Genomic DNA, 16,407 nt, shown 5'->3' on the forward strand with positions numbered 1-16,407 from the left:
TCACTCCAAAATGGAAAATGATTGATGCCAGCTAAGGGCGGCAGTAGGTGGAGGAGAATTCCAATTTTGTTTTAAATAAAACTACTAATGCTTTTCATATGAACTTTCTTTTAAATAACACAAATGTCAGCTAAGTATTTTTTCTTTACTATTTTTGTTTTTTGCAAACGTCCTTAATTGGCTTTAGACTAACAATTAAAAGACAAGCTCAATCCAATGTCTACAAAAGCAAGGCATTTCTAAAGTCCAGAAAACCACATAAAAGAGAAAATAACTACATCTCACTCAAATTTAATCCCTGCGAGGTATTTTATAGGCTACCATAGAGCAAGAGTCCCTTAATCTAAAACTATCACTTACCCTTATTTGCATATAAAACTGTGCAAGATGCTTAACCCTTCATTGCCACAGTACTTTGTGAATTGTATATATATTGAGATAAATGGCAATCTATAAAACACACTTCTGGTTGTCCACTTTGTATTTGAATAAAAAAAGGCACATAATAACTTGACAAGCAACAAACGAAGTTCTTTACAAGAAGTTACCACATGAATCTATAGTCGCAGGTACTTCACAGGGCCATTTGAAGCTTCTCTGACAGTAGCTTCCCCCATTTCACCACCTTGACTGGAGTTCATGTATCCTTTTTCAAAGTTTGGTGACCTTTTCCAGCTCGTACTAAATAATAATCCTAAATCGATAGCATATATTCCTACATGGAAACTTGTTTCCATCTTTGAGGAGAACAAAAGTTTGCTCTACTGATGAGATTGGGTTTGACAAAGCTATTGTGGTCACTTCCTCAAGATCATTACACTGCAAGAATGCTCATTGCTCTCTTGAAAGTACCTCTTCAACTAAGATGTAGGGGCTCTGAAAAAGGACCTTTGGGTCCTTTGGGGGATCTATTATGAACCAACGGTCCCTTTTGAGTCATAACAGAACCCCTGAAGTGTAGACTGGATCCTCTCCCAAAAGAAAGGCAGACACACCATCTTGATGAATGTTCCAAGGGTCATGAGAAGTTGATCTGTGGATGAAAATGGAATTTTTATAATAAAATGAAATTCTGTTTTATAATTACAAAAGAATTACACAGCAGTAGGTTCCCTACAAAGCAGACAAAAATTCAAACTTTGCTGTGGCACTGCCATCACTAGTGCAGGTGACAGGGGATCCACCCAATCTCGGCAGTAGCAGGTAATGACTGATCAGGTGTTCCAAATTCACTTCGGCCAATGAATCATCCACTGTGGAGTGGAGGGAGGGCTTTGAGTATGTAATTGTTTGGTAAGTATAAAACAAAATCTCATTTCGTTTTAAAAATTCCATATTTGTTTCAGGTCTTACCAAACAATTACACAGCTGATTCCACACTGCATGGACACAGGATGTGGACTGATTCAAATTCTAAAAGAATATAATAATTCTTGAAAATTTAAAAAACGATCAGCACCAACAAGTGCCTGTCATACCTTACCTTGTAAAAGAGCTGCAGCAGGTGATTACTGCCTCTGGTCGGTGTTCATCTTACAGAGTAGAGTAAGTGATTGCATGCCAAGGTTCGTCTCTACTCAAGTTGGATAACCTTTGAAGTCATGGGGGCACACCACTGATTCGACGAATGTTACAAAAACAAAAATGCCCTTCCCCTAGGCGAAGCCCAGAAATAAACAACAAACAATCAACAAAACTGTAACCTACACCAAACCATAAAAACCAAACCCTTTGAAGTGGCGACCGCTGTAACTTCGTGAACTTTAACTTTAAGTAACGCAAAGTCGTCATCTTTCATCTGGGAGTGAGCTTCTATGAATTGCTCCCTAAGTAGGAGATAGTGTTCTTAGAAAGTGGATGAGACAGGTCTTTGACTGAACACCACAGATGAGATGATGACATAAGATACCCCTAATCTTCTCCCTTCTGTGGAGGTAGTATCTCAGAGCCCCCACAGGGCAAAGTTGTCTACAGTCATACCCCTACATACGAAAGTCCCTACATACGAAAAATCCAGGTGACGAAGGCAAAGACGAAGATTTTTTTGCTTCTGTGTACGAAAATAATTCAGGTTGCGAAAGGGTAAAGTCTGAGATTTGCCTGGGCTGCTGAGAACAATTTTAAAACCCGCGCTGTCAACTCAGTAGATTCGCCACCATCCTCCTGCTCTCCCATTGGTTCCTGATGCTAGTTACTGCCGTAAGATCCTGCTCTCCTACTGGTCAGCATCTATCCCATCATGCATCTACGTAAGGGAGTTCCTCAACCATTTCGTTTCGGCAGCGTTATCATACACACGTGGAATTTGTTTGTTCATGTAGATTTCGTTTGTTAACGTAAATTCGTGCTAGTGATTTCGCTTTCGTTGTACTGTAAGTTACTTTATCGTGTTGTGTGTGAACTTAATTACTTACGTTATAAGCCATGGGTCCCAAGAATCTTGCTGAAGTTCACGGAAAGAAGAGGGTGCTTTCTATGGAGACGAAGATGGAGATAATCAAGAAGTATGAGGCTGGCATGCAGTTGAGTGTGATCGCTAAGGAATTAAAAAAATCTGAAAAAAGGCAAAAGAAATTAATTTAATTTTAAGTTTTTCGTAAAGTTAAGCGTTAATGTTTTCTGCCATTTGTTAATGTGTTTTGTAAAGTTGTGTTAATGTTTTCTGCCATTTTTTAATGTTTGGTAAAGTCAAGTGTTCATGTTTTCGGCCGTTTGTCCTCCTCCTCTGTCGCCACTTTCGGACATTGCCTCACTCGAAAGGTAAGGTTCCACATTTTACTACATACATGCGTACATGTACGTACAGTATTTCTTGTACCCTGTACACTAATAGTACACTTTATTTACAGGTACAGTAATGGTTAGATTAGGTATTGAATGGTCCAAATAGTTGTATTTCATTGTTTATTGGTCAATTTAGCTTTATTATAAAAATTACTGTGGTGTTTTTGTTGGGCTTGGAATGAATTAGGCAATTTACATGTAAAACTTAATTCTCGATACGATAAAATCAGGTTATGAAGGCCGCTTCGGAACGGATTAATTTTGTAACCTGAGGCACTACTGTTTCTTCCTCCTATACTCCAAGAATATCTGTCAAATTCTTCAGAACGAAAGATCGAGATCAAGGATTCGAAGGATTCTCATTCTTGGCGAGAAAATTAAGGCACAGAGAGCAGACTGCATCCCACAGAGTGAAACCTACTCTCTTTTCCATTGCTTGCAGCTCACTAACTTGCTTTGCTGATGCCACAGCTACTAAAAATAAGGTCTTCTTAGTTAAGTTCCTTAGGGATGTCGATCGTATGGGCTAAAATGCTGGACTCAACAACCCCTTCAGTACGGCATCTAGGTTCCATGCCATCGAGTCCTTTGGACACTCAGATATCTCGTAAGACCTTATTAGATCAAAGATATCACTGTTGGATGAAAGTGGGCTGATCCCCTGTCACGTGTACTAGTGATGGGAGTGCCACTGCGAAGTTTGAATTTTGGTCTGCTGCGTGGGGACCCTACAACTGTGTAATTGTTTGGTAAGACACTGAAACAAAATGATAAAATGAACACATTACAAGGCATGGTCAACTCCCTGATTTGTCTCCCCATGATCAGCCCAAGCCAAACTAGTAGAGGTTATGGATGAACATTATCATGTACTATATGGGAATGCTCCCTGGATAGAAAGTATACAAGGGTACTGTAAGTCAGGTTGGTCATGTGTGAATCCTCCGTCTGAACTCAAGACGGAAGACAGTGCCGATCCCATTCTACAGCTTTTTCTATAGGAAATACCAAAACAACAGGAGTCTTGACAGCCTTGAGCTCCTAGGCTGGAACACCAGGAGCTAGAGCAGAGGATCTCTTAGTCAAGGCAAAAAAAAAAAAAACATCACCTACAACAACTAAAGAAGGCCACATATTTTTAAGATACTTCAAAATAAACAACATAGCAGGAGGAGTTGAAGGTCTCACCAAGGGAGAACTCGGTAGAAAGACATGGGTCATCACTTTCAGAGTGCCTGCTGGCTCACAAGCTTCATGTGCAAAGAGCTTGTGCTGGCCTATCACCTCCATGAATATATCCCTCTCAAACTCAGCCAGAGGAGAATGAGCAGGAGGGGTAAGAAGATAAGGGGGGGGGGGGCAGTATGGTAGGGAGGAACCAAAGAAGTTCAATTCTACCCCTGCAGATAATGGCAAATATTACCTGGCCTTCCTATGCATTTTGCCAAACCTCTTCCACTGCAAAGAAGACCAGCCAGCAAACCCTCTGCTGGGACTGTCAGGGGCTGCAAGTCCTACCCTGCACAAAGAACATAACTGCTTGGGATCCTCTGTTAAGGGAGGACATAAAGGGGCCAACCCTTGTTTACATAAAAAAACAAAACAAAAAACAACTCTGTTGCTCACACTTTCCTATGGGTCAGCAATCAGCATCAAAAACATACAAACACACCAGTACAGAGAAAAGAAAGGGGTTTCATCAAAGCAGTCGAAAAGAGAGCAGCAGGTAATTGTCTCAATTGTGGCTAAAGTTAAACAACACCTACCACCAAGAAACTAGCTTGTTTTCAAGTTTCAATACCAATTTCCAGCTCACACTGAGGAATACTCTTGCATACAAGGCTATAGTTTGCATTCCCATGGGGCGGAAAATAATAATAATAAAAATTATCTAAGTTCCTCCCAATTTAATGAATACATCACATTTTAGTAATGGCCCAATGGCTGAAGAAGTTCACTAAATTGAGGGCTTATCATAATTTGATCTGGGTGTTTAGGTAGGAACTAGTCTTAGGAGGCTAGTCTACATTTCAATGACTAAACGTAGCCATTATCCACCAGGCTGCTTAACAGGCTAGCCTAGACTAGCTGGTTTGGCAATTGCACCTAACCTAATACAAGTAACAAATTGCAACTAACCTTGAAAATTTCTAAAGTTGTGTAACATGGAAACAGATCCCTCAGAGAACCCAAGTTAATCATTCCATGCTATTCTATGTAAAGAATTAACTATTTTAAATTTGAAAATGAATTTGAGGCAATTATGTGTGTGTGTGTGTGTATTGACTACTTTAAACTTGTAAATAAATTTGAGGCAATTATGTGTGTGTATATATATATATATATATATATATATATAATATATATATATATATATATATATATATATGTATATATATATATGTATACACATAATTGCCTCAAAATCATTTACAAATTTAAAAGAGTCAATTCTTTACACAGATTAGCATGGAATGATTAACTTGGGTTCTCTGAGAGATCTGTTTCCATATGTTACACAACTTTAACGGGGAAAACTTTAAACAAAATACATCAGTGTTGTAAGTAATGACAAGAACAGTAGTATATAAACACCCTGGGTCATCCGACAATTGCTGATTCCCTTTAGGGTGCCTCCATAAGCTGCAAATGTAGGGATGTGGGAAAAGGCCAAAAACAATAGACAAAAACGCATGAAACACAGGATACAAATAAAACAAAAATTGAAGGGTCATGTAGTTGGTAAGGAATTGACATATCACTTAAAAGTGCAGTTATTTCACAGATTAAAAGCCTAGAGTGTAGATTAACCTAACTTAAGCAATCAGTGGCTTGGAAAATATTTTGTGGTATATATATATAAATATATATATATATATATATAGTATATATATATATATATGTATAATATAAATATATATATAATATTATATATATATATGTATATAATATATATGTTAATGTTAAAAATATAAATATTTATAAATATATATATATATTATATAAATAATATATATTATATATATATATATTATATATGTAATGTACTATATATATATATATATATATAATATATATATAATTATAAATTATATGATAATATATATATATATAGATATATATATATGTGTGATATTATATATATATTTATTTGTATATTATATATATATATATATATGTTATAAAAACTTATATATGTATGTGCTATCTGTATATATATATATATATATATATATAAATATATCATGCTATATATATATATATATATACATCATATATATATAAGTACAGACATATATATATATATATATATATATATCTATATATTATATATATATATATATATTATGTATGTAGATATTATATATATTTATAATATATATATATATAATATATATATATATATATATATATTATAAAGTAAATATATATATTGTAAGAAGCCCACTAAAATTCGGAAAAAATTGAAAGTTTTTTATTTAAGCTTTCGGAGAGTACATTCTCTCCCTCTTTCAGAAAGAGAAATAAAAGTTACATAAACTGAAAGAGGGAGAGAAGGTACTCTCCGAAAGCTTAAATAAAAAAAACTTTCAATTTTTTCCGAATTTTAGTGGGCTTCCTACAACATATTAGAACACGGATACAGTGTTTAACTTTGCTATATATATATATATATATATATATATATATATATTATATATATATATATTATATATATATGTAATATATATATATATATATAGAGAGAGAAGAAAGAGACTGAAGAGAGAGATGGAGAAGACTGAAAGAGAGAGAGAGCAGAGGATCTATATAGATATACTCTATATATAAATCAGTTATATATGCTTTAATATATATATATATATATATATATATATATATATATATATATATATATATATATATATATATATATATATATATATATATATATATATATTATAAGATAGATAGATAGATAGATATATATATATAGATATATGTATGTATAGTATATATATATATATATATATATATATATATATATATATACATATATATTATTATAAATTGCTACTTTCAATATGCATATATCACCTCTTCGATTGTATAAAATATTGTGTATAAGATTTTGTGCAACATTTTTTCAGATTCCTAGATAGCTTAGAGATAGGATGTTTTAAAGGTGTGTTCAGATTTCTGCATTACATATTGTAAAAGAATAATACATAACATAGAATGTAGAAAGACAGAGATTTTCTTTGTCTGTTCAAAGCTATAATTGTTTCAGTAACTTTTCATCTCCCCGAGATTAAGAGGGCTCGAGTATTCACGTTGTAATCAAAACATGTCAGTCTTAATTATCGCTCAACCTCCATTTCGATCAGGGACGTGTCTGTTGAGCAGAATCGTCTCATACGTGTATGTCTTTGTCAAAGCTACGTGCATATTACACATTTTGTATGTAAAGTTGCGTAAGATTTTGAAGCTTCTGGAAGCATTATTGCCCAAAAAAGTTTTGTCATCTCCCCTGTCCAGCTTCCGTAAAGGTAGAGAATTTTATTAGATCTTAGATACTCGAGGTGTTCACATCTCTCTCTCTATCGCATAGCACTTATGATCTTAAAGTAACGCAACGATTTCATACTGAATGGTCACTCGTAACTTGAGAATTTCATATTTGATATTTCTTAGAGTTTATTTAGTGTTAAATAGTGTTTTTTGTGGAATCTGAACAAACATTGTTTCGTAACGGCGCCTGGTTTTATGAAAGTGTGAAACGAGCTGCAGAAAGAAAGAAAGAAAGAAATTGGTATACCAAGAAGGTAAAGTGTGTTATATTTTTATTAGTAGCAACTAATAACTGATAGGAGCAGTGGCTAGATAACAACTAATAACTGATAGGAACAGTGGTTATCTAATAACTAATAACTGATGGTTACGAAGGTTTGGTAAAAACTGATGGTTACAATGTTTTGAGTGAAAAGATTTACACTTTCACACATTGCAAATTTTTGTGTTTTGTGTTTGTTTCATTTTTGTGCATTTGTTCATTTTGTTATTGAAGTGTGCCTTTTTATTTTATATTCTGTGTGATTAACGCTTTTTGCAAATTTTGATAGTCCCCATTTTTCTGTATTTTCATTTGCATTCACAATTTAATTGACTTAATTATTTTCATTGGTTAATCATTGCACATTTAATTAAATTTAACACTTGAGAATTAATTTGCATTTACTTAGAATTCTTTTCAAGTTTTATTGTTGTTTAGCACTTGTGAATTAATTTCAAATTTTCAATTATTGCCTAACACTTTTGAATTTTGATTGAACTAATTTTCTCGCATTTTGTGATAAATTAATTTTTATTTAATTTTACTTAATTGATTCAAGAATTAATTAAACTTTACTTTGTTTTCAAGTAACAGTAATTTTCCCTTATGTGAATTTCACTTATAAACTTTGAATTTATTAATAAATTTTTGTATTTAAAATTTTTATAAGTATTTTCAAGTCTAACCAGTATATTTGCATTTGATTATATTGATGTTAGGTAGAAACATAGAGTGGTAATTGATCTGTTTTCCTTCATTAACTTGAAGTGACTTAGAACCAGGGAAGTAGTTAGACTTCTGAAATCAGGGAAATACTTAGACTTTTAAAGTTGTTGATGGAGTGATGCCCTTTGATTAATTTAATTACTTACAAGATTACCTCAAACCTGTTTTGATGAACTTAGTCTGATTTTCTGCAATACTGGTAAGTTGTTAAGGAGTCACTGTTGCCTTTAGAGTATTCAGTCGTTTAATACCTGTGATGAGGGTTCAGGTGTCTGGCTTTTGTGAGGTATCAGTTAATGAATGGTAAGTGTAGTAACCAGATACTTGGCACTTCGTCACAATATATATAAATATATATAATAATATATGTATAACATATAAATATACACATATCTATATATGAATATATATATATATAATAATATATAATATCTATTATTATATATATATGTATAAAATAAATTATATTATATATCTATATAATATTATATTTTATATATGCTATATATCTATATCGATCTATATCTAAATAAATATATATATTATAAATAATATAATATAATATATATAATATATATTGAATATCTATATATATATTATATTATATATAATTTATTTATATCTGATGATGTAATATATATATAGTATATATATATTACTATATATATATATATATTCTAATATATATATAATATATAAATAAATAATATATTTAATTTCTAATTATATATATATATTATATATATATATAATATAAATATATATCTAATTTATATAAAAATATATATATATAATCTGTATATATAATTATATTGTAATAGTATAGTATCTCTATATCATATATCATTTATATATCTATATATATTATATTATATATATATATATAATAATATATCTATGTATATATCTCTAATATTCATATATATCCTATATATAGTTAGATAGATAGATAGATAATTATATGGATATATAATAAATAATAATTATATTATAAAAAAAAAAAATTATTATAAAAATATATATTAATATATAGTAATATACTATATATGTGTACATACATATATATATATATATATATATATATATATATATATATATATGTATATATATATATATATATATATATATATATATATATATATATTATATATAAATTTGATGCTAGGCACTAATGGCATTTAATTTTGAAAGGAATTCATTAAAATTGCCCCACCTACTATCCCAAAATGTTAGAATATATTATATATATATATATATATATATATTATATATATAATCTATTTATATCTATATAATTATATATATATATATTATATATATATATATATATATTATATATATATATACACATATATATACATACATACAATTATATATATTATATATCTATATATATATATATATTGTATATATATCTAGATATATCATATATATTAAAATATATATCTATATATAGATATGTATCATCGTATATTATCTATAATCTATGGGTATATATATATATATATATTATTATATATATATATATTAATATATGTAGATATAGATATATATATACATACATATATTTATATGTTATGTATATATATATATATATATAATATATATATAATATATATATCAAAATGTAGATATAGATATATATATAACATACATATATATTTAAATTTGTATATGATATATATATATATATATATATATATATATATATATATCTATATAGATATCTATCTATATCTATATATATATAATATATATATATATATATATATATCTATATATAATCTTATATATATATCTATATATCTCTATATATTATCTATATATATATATATATATAATATATATATATATCTATATATATATATCTATCTATATATATATCTATATATAAATCTATATATATCTTATATATATATATATATATATATATATATATATATATATATATATATATATAGATATATATATTAGTATATTATAGATTATATATATAAATAATATATATATAATTATAATATTATATAATTATATATATTATATAATTTACGTATTTAGCTGGCCTTGAGAGAGGCTAGATAACCGTAACGGAAATAATGAAGGAAGACAAGTTGAAATTAATTGAACTTACCGTAAAACTGATTATTAATGAATTACTTCTTAGAGGAAAAGGTCGCCAGAAAACTCAGCTCGTTACTTTACAGCTATTTATTTACAAAAAGGCCCGTGCTGGCCTGGAGAAAAGGTAAATGATATTGGCCCCCACGTTGGGGCTTATAATCTCTCACAAGTGGGTAGCTGGCTAAAGTGTGACTAATTCGAGCTGGTTTCATAAAACTTGGGTAATGCACACTTGCGGGCAGAGAGACGGCACGTGACTCATGGAATCTGGAAAAGAATCCCAGATTAAACGAGATAAAAGAAAAATGGACTTCTTGCTTTGATTAATTAATTTTCTCTAATACTGGGGAGCAAGGTAACTTTTGAATGTTCACTGAAGTATGACAATGACTCCATTGGCTGGGACGATCACAAGGGGAAGCATGCGGCCATGAGGCAGTGAGAGGGAACAAAAGGATGAATTCCTTTTGTTGCTGGAAATTGAATTGGGAGAATGAGGATCAAAATGATAATAGGTGATAAGGGACTGGCATTATGCTGTTTCACAAGACGTACCTGGATGCAATGTTCAGTGTGGACCTTTGTAGAAAAACGTGGCCCCCCTTTTGTCTTGGGCCTGGGTATCTTGGCGCACCACTCACGCCCTAGATAGGCCTAACAGGAAGGCAGGTGGTGGGACATCCAGTCCGTCACGTTCTCGGCATGCCGACTGAAGACAGAATTCAGGGTGGGTTGCTTGGGGGTTGGAAGTCAACTTAACCCCCCACGATCAATGGCAAATCAATGGGAAAAACAACAAGCATACAGCCAGCAGAGGGGTCACAGGAAAGAGAGCTTATGATATAGGTCTAAGAAGTACCAATCTGCCTACATCCTTCCCTTTTGAGATACGTCCCTAAAGCTGACAAAAGACTCTTTTCCCCCAAATGGGGAACTCCCTATCTCTAGCTGGCGGGTTTTGGGTTTCCCGCGTTTACTAAAAATCAGCTGATATTTGGAAGAAATGGCTGCCGTTTTCCAAATCAAATTAATTCATTGATATCTGGGTAGACGAACGATCTATGAACGTCACAGCTCCCCCTGTTAAGAAGGCATTCACTCCCTTTTTGGCGTTGAAGGTCTTGGCTTTAATAGATTGATCGTCTCAACTACCCAGTTCTCCATAATCTAACTTGAAGTCTTTAGAGCGGCGATACAGCTAACTACAGTGGCCTACCTAACTTATAGGCGGAGATGCTAAGTGTACTAACTTAATGGAGTAATGTAGTCTAGCCTAAGTAATAACTACGGGTTGTCTTGTGACGACAGTCTACTCTACCCCTAGATAAGGTTACTTGAAAATTCTACTTGCTACTAACCTAATGCCCTGGTACTAAATCATTAGCCTAACCTACTCAATACAGTTAAATGAAGACGCAATCATTCCAGAGTGTGGTACGCACAGCAGTAGTTCAGCGACGGAATTGTTAAAATACATGATAAGAGGTAATGATGCATGGGGATGATGAGTGGTTAGTTGACCAGGATGGAAATGCAATGAGGTAATTATATTTAAGTGAGGGTTAGTATTACGAAGGCTAGGGGTTAGAGGGTTTCGTGCGTACTGGCAGAGATCAGGCTGGCTACCTTCCTCTGGGTAGGTGCCAGGATCACTCTGCAGTTTGAATGCGACACTGTACTCGGGCACAGGTGTCAAGGAGAGGCATGTGGCTCTTTTGTTAGTATGTTAATGATTTGCTACGTCCCTTCTTCTTCTTCTTCTTATTCCTCCAGGACCTGGCTATATCAGTCCTAGGAGTAGACGGAGGCACCGACTCTGGGGAAAGGCCAGAGACGCCGGCAGGAGCAGAGGCAGTGGTAGCCTGAGGGATTGCAGGAGAACACCCTACTTCGGTATCTGCAGCAACCGTCGTAGAGGTGGAACCTACTGCAGGGGAGGCCCTCACTTCGGCTGCTGCGACAGCCGTCGTAAGGGGAAAACTCCAGGCTGACTGATGGTCGGGCAGTTCCTGGTTTTCCAGAGGAGGTATGAAGGTTAGGTCTGCCGGAGGTTCATCCCTCGGCGACAGTGGTGAGGGTGAAGAAGACTCATGGACTTTGGTTGGCCATGGGCTGCGGTAGCTCCATGCCTGTTGGAGGATCTCCTGTAGGAGGATCCTTTGGTTAGGTTAGGCGCCGGCGCTAGCTCAGGGCCAGGCGCAGAGGTCAAGTTCGGTGGTGGCTCTACGTCCAGGCTGGACGGAGCTTGGCACTGCCCAGTGCTGCCAAGTGGCACTGGCAGAGTGTTGAGGTCGATTGGACCTGTGGCGGGTACCGGAGGTGCAATACCTCTCAGCGTTTGCCCTTTGGAAATGGAGAACCTCGAGGTCATGCCCTAGGATGAGGTCGTAACCTCCTGGAAAGGTAGCTTGCAACTGCAAGTGTACATACCTTGGCAAGGTGAGGTCATACGACTCTCAATTGGACGGTGGGAAGGATCATCTTACTATGATTGATGCCTTCAATCGTGATCAGTTGCCGTCTATCAATGGTAGCCCCTCGGGGGATTTGATCTTCCCCGTATCAGGGGGAGATTGAGCGCCGGATGTCATCAAAGGCTCTGACAGGCTTGGTGGTATAATGACCTTGGAGGGGTGCGACGGTTATAGGGCCATGAGCTGGGGGTCTAGTAACGAAGGATTGGTAACTGCCATTGCGATGGCAGGAATATTGTAATTCGCGCACCTACGTAGTTGGCAGACATGTGACCCTTGCGGCCACAGTCTCGGCAGAACTGGTTCGAGAACTTCTTCTGTGGCATAGGACGGTAAGGCCGAGATGGCCCACAGGTTGCGAAATCTGTGGAGTCACCAAGGCTGGCAGTGTGCTCTGGCACAGGTGAAGAGTCCTCTCTGGCCGTGATTTGATGTGGTGAGGTAGCTTGGCCCTGGAGTGGTGTGGGGATGGGACATCCATCCAGAGGAGGTCCCGTCCCAAATAGGAAACCTACTCCATGCCGAATCGTACGCACTACACCTAGGCGGTGAGGTTTGGTGCACAAGGAGTTGTGACCTGCAGGACGACTGTGGGGAACGGTCTTGGACTGCCCTTCGACCCAAGTCATGGCCCACCTGATGTGCTCGTCGACGGTGGCACTGGTGGCACTTGGTCCCTGTCTATGAAGGCAAAGATCGGAGCCGGTATCTACCGCAACTGGCAGAGTCACAGGTAGGGTAGAGCCATCCAGGGGTGCCACTGTGACTGAAGTGGTCCACACCCGCTCAGGGTGAGACCTGGACTCGGGCATAACGGTCGAGGGGGTTGTGGCACTGATCAGGTGGACGTGCCTGGTCGAAGGCACGTGCTTGGGGCACCCGGGATATCCAGGGGAGTAGTGCCCTGTAGCCCCACAGGCTCTGCAGGAGTCCCTCTGCTGGGCTGGTCTCCGGAAGGCATCTGATTGGTCTTGAGAGGAGGCTGAGGCACCGTTCGGTGGCCTAGGAGGGTTCTGAGGGGGTTTGTGCGTCTCAGCGCTCTTGAGGCGGCACTCTGCTGCGAGGTGACCACTTTTTCTTGCAAACGTGGCAAGTCCGTGGGTGTCCTTGGTGGGCGTCCTTTGGCCGAGTGGATCCAGAGGAGATGACCGGTGGCAACTATGCTTCGGTCGGTGGGCGGTGCTGTGAGAGGGGGTTGTGCTTGAAGGTCTCCCAGTCGTCAGCCAGGCGACAAGCTTCCGCAAGTGTCTTGGGTTGCTTGTCGTTAAGGTGCACTGCGAGTGGCCCAGGTACACACTGGTAGAGGTCTGTCCTTCCAGGCATGATCCTGTTAAAACAGGTCCTGGAAACTCGGTGCATGACATGGCCTCGAGCCAGCGCTTTCCGGCTTGGATTTTGTGGTAGGAGTAATCTCCCCAGGCCCCAACCAACTTCCTTTTGCCTGACCTCTGAAACGCTGCCTCCACCTCTCCGGGGTGATTTCATAGGCCTTTGTAATGACCCGGCGAACTTCCACCAGGTCCCCTCGCTGACCCTGATCCAGTGAGCGGAGGGCAGTCTTAGCCTTGCCGTCCAGGTGCTTGGCAAGCAGGGCGGCCCTCTCTATCTCAGTGGTAGGGTAGTTTTCGAATAAGGCTTCCACTTCTTCCAGCCATGCCTCGGGCTCATCCTCAGTCCACTTCGGGATGAGAGCGTTAATGCTGGCAATAGGATTGGACGACACCGTAGGCGTGGGGCTGGGAGCTGGCTGCATGGCTAGGGCTTCGGCGTTCACCTGTCGTGCCTTCTCCACCTTGAGCTCCTTCTCCTTGAGAGCTAGCTCATGCTTCCTCTCTTCTTCCCTTGCCTTCCTCTCTGCTTCTTTTCCTTCCTCTCTGCTTCTTTTTCCTTCCTTCTCTGCTGTCCTTCCTTCCTCTGCTTGCCTTCCTCCTCGTGGCTTCTCTGGCGGCTCTCTCTTGCAGGAGCAGATCATCCACCTGCCCCTTCACCCACTGGGTGAGTTCCTGCCCAGTGTAACCGGCGTTCATGCCCAGATCCATGAGTGTCTGGAGCCTCTCCAACTCCATGGATATATGTGGTTGGGCAGCCGAAGCCATTTCCTTAGGCTGCAGTGGAGGCTCGGATGAAAAAGTCTTAAAGAACTGGGTGCTCTGTGGCACTTTGGGGATTGGCACCTTCTGATGAGGCGGACAATCAAATGGAGTGTGCGGCGCACGTCACACTAATGGGCGTTCCTGCAGACGGACACGCAGGTAGAATGGCTACCTGTATGGCCTGTACAGGTGCACGGCACTTATGAGGAGGCGTTCCTTGTCTGGAGCACTGGTATCGTGCTGGTGTGTCCCGTCGGACGACACTAAATGCAGTATACTTAAATATACTGAAGAGAAATGGTACTGCTCATAGCAGGGGGTAATAGTGGAGGAGAGAAAGTAAAAGGTGGGAGTACTCCAGCAGCCAGTCGATGGACAGGGTCAAGAATTAGTGGCACTGTAAAATGGTAAGACCTGATGTGCACTGGTGGTGGCGAGTCCTAAACTGGTAACGACTTCCCTGTCTGGAAGTAATGAATTTGCGTGGCACACTGTGCGAATTGTGCTTGCAGTATACGCAAGTCTTTCGTGATAAAGAAAATGAAAAGACCACTCGGGCAACGACAGGTAATGGAAATTTTAGAAATGCTCAGTCCCTCGCTGAAGTACTTCGTATAAATGAAAATAAATAAATGCTTGCAAACTGCAATTGGACACATGCGCGTACGTATCACGCTGTGTAAATGAAAGACACAAGAGACTAAAATAATGTTAATTCTGCATGCTATAATTAATGGTAAGATGTAGTACTCTTGGCTTCATGAATACTGTGTTCTGGTTTTCTCTCTCTCTCTCTCTCTCTCTCTCTCTCTCTCTCTCTCTCTCTCTCTCTCTCTCTCTCTCTCGGAGAGGGTGAAAAATGATATATGAATGAACTCCCTTATATTTGAATTGAACTACTAATGTTAGTTTAATATGACGCAACTTGCGTTAAATGATCTACTTACGTTAACGTTTAATGAAAGAATTGCTATTGGTAACGTTTTATGAAAATGATAACGCGCTCGTGGTGAACGATTTTTACGTTAATGTTAGCGGCTTGCGCTTATGAAATGATCTGCGTTTACATATGAATTTTACAAAGACGCGTTTTACGTTAACAATTCTTGTATTTTATTCTACTTGAAGATTTACGTTAACTTTATGTAAGATTACTAGGTCCCTGTGAACAGTGAAATGACGGTAAGGATTTTAAAACGATGTTAGCAAACATTTGTGAATGAGGTTACGTTAAGTACGAAGTGAAATGAAACTTCGCTCAGCGAGCGAGTGAGTGAGCGATGCGAGGTGAAACACGTGAGCGAGCTGGCCAGCGCGGGCTAGCAGTGATGGCGAATCAGCTGATTATCTGTAAATGCGAAGGCAATTTACAACACAAAATTCTACTTTCTTATTC

General features: G+C 37.0%; 1 protein-coding gene across 12 annotated transcripts in view; it reads right to left on the bottom strand.

Annotated features, from left to right (window-relative positions):
• Positions 1–852: 852 nt before the first annotated feature.
• LOC135199060 (BTB/POZ domain-containing protein 3-like) overlaps positions 853–16,407 on the bottom strand; it is a 98,809-nt gene continuing 83,254 nt past the window's right edge. For 11 of the 12 annotated variants that reach the window (XM_064227024.1, XM_064227018.1, XM_064227030.1 and 8 more), the window contains one exon: positions 853–1,033. The gene's annotated coding sequence lies outside the window, so the exon portion shown is untranslated. Of the gene's footprint in view, positions 1,034–2,414; positions 2,555–16,407 lie in introns of all 12 variants that reach the window. The other variant, XM_064226985.1, reaches the window with a different exon arrangement.

This window comes from Macrobrachium nipponense, chromosome 23 (assembly GCF_015104395.2).
Source record: "Macrobrachium nipponense isolate FS-2020 chromosome 23, ASM1510439v2, whole genome shotgun sequence".
In the NCBI taxonomy this organism is placed as follows: Eukaryota; Metazoa; Arthropoda; class Malacostraca; order Decapoda; family Palaemonidae; genus Macrobrachium; species Macrobrachium nipponense.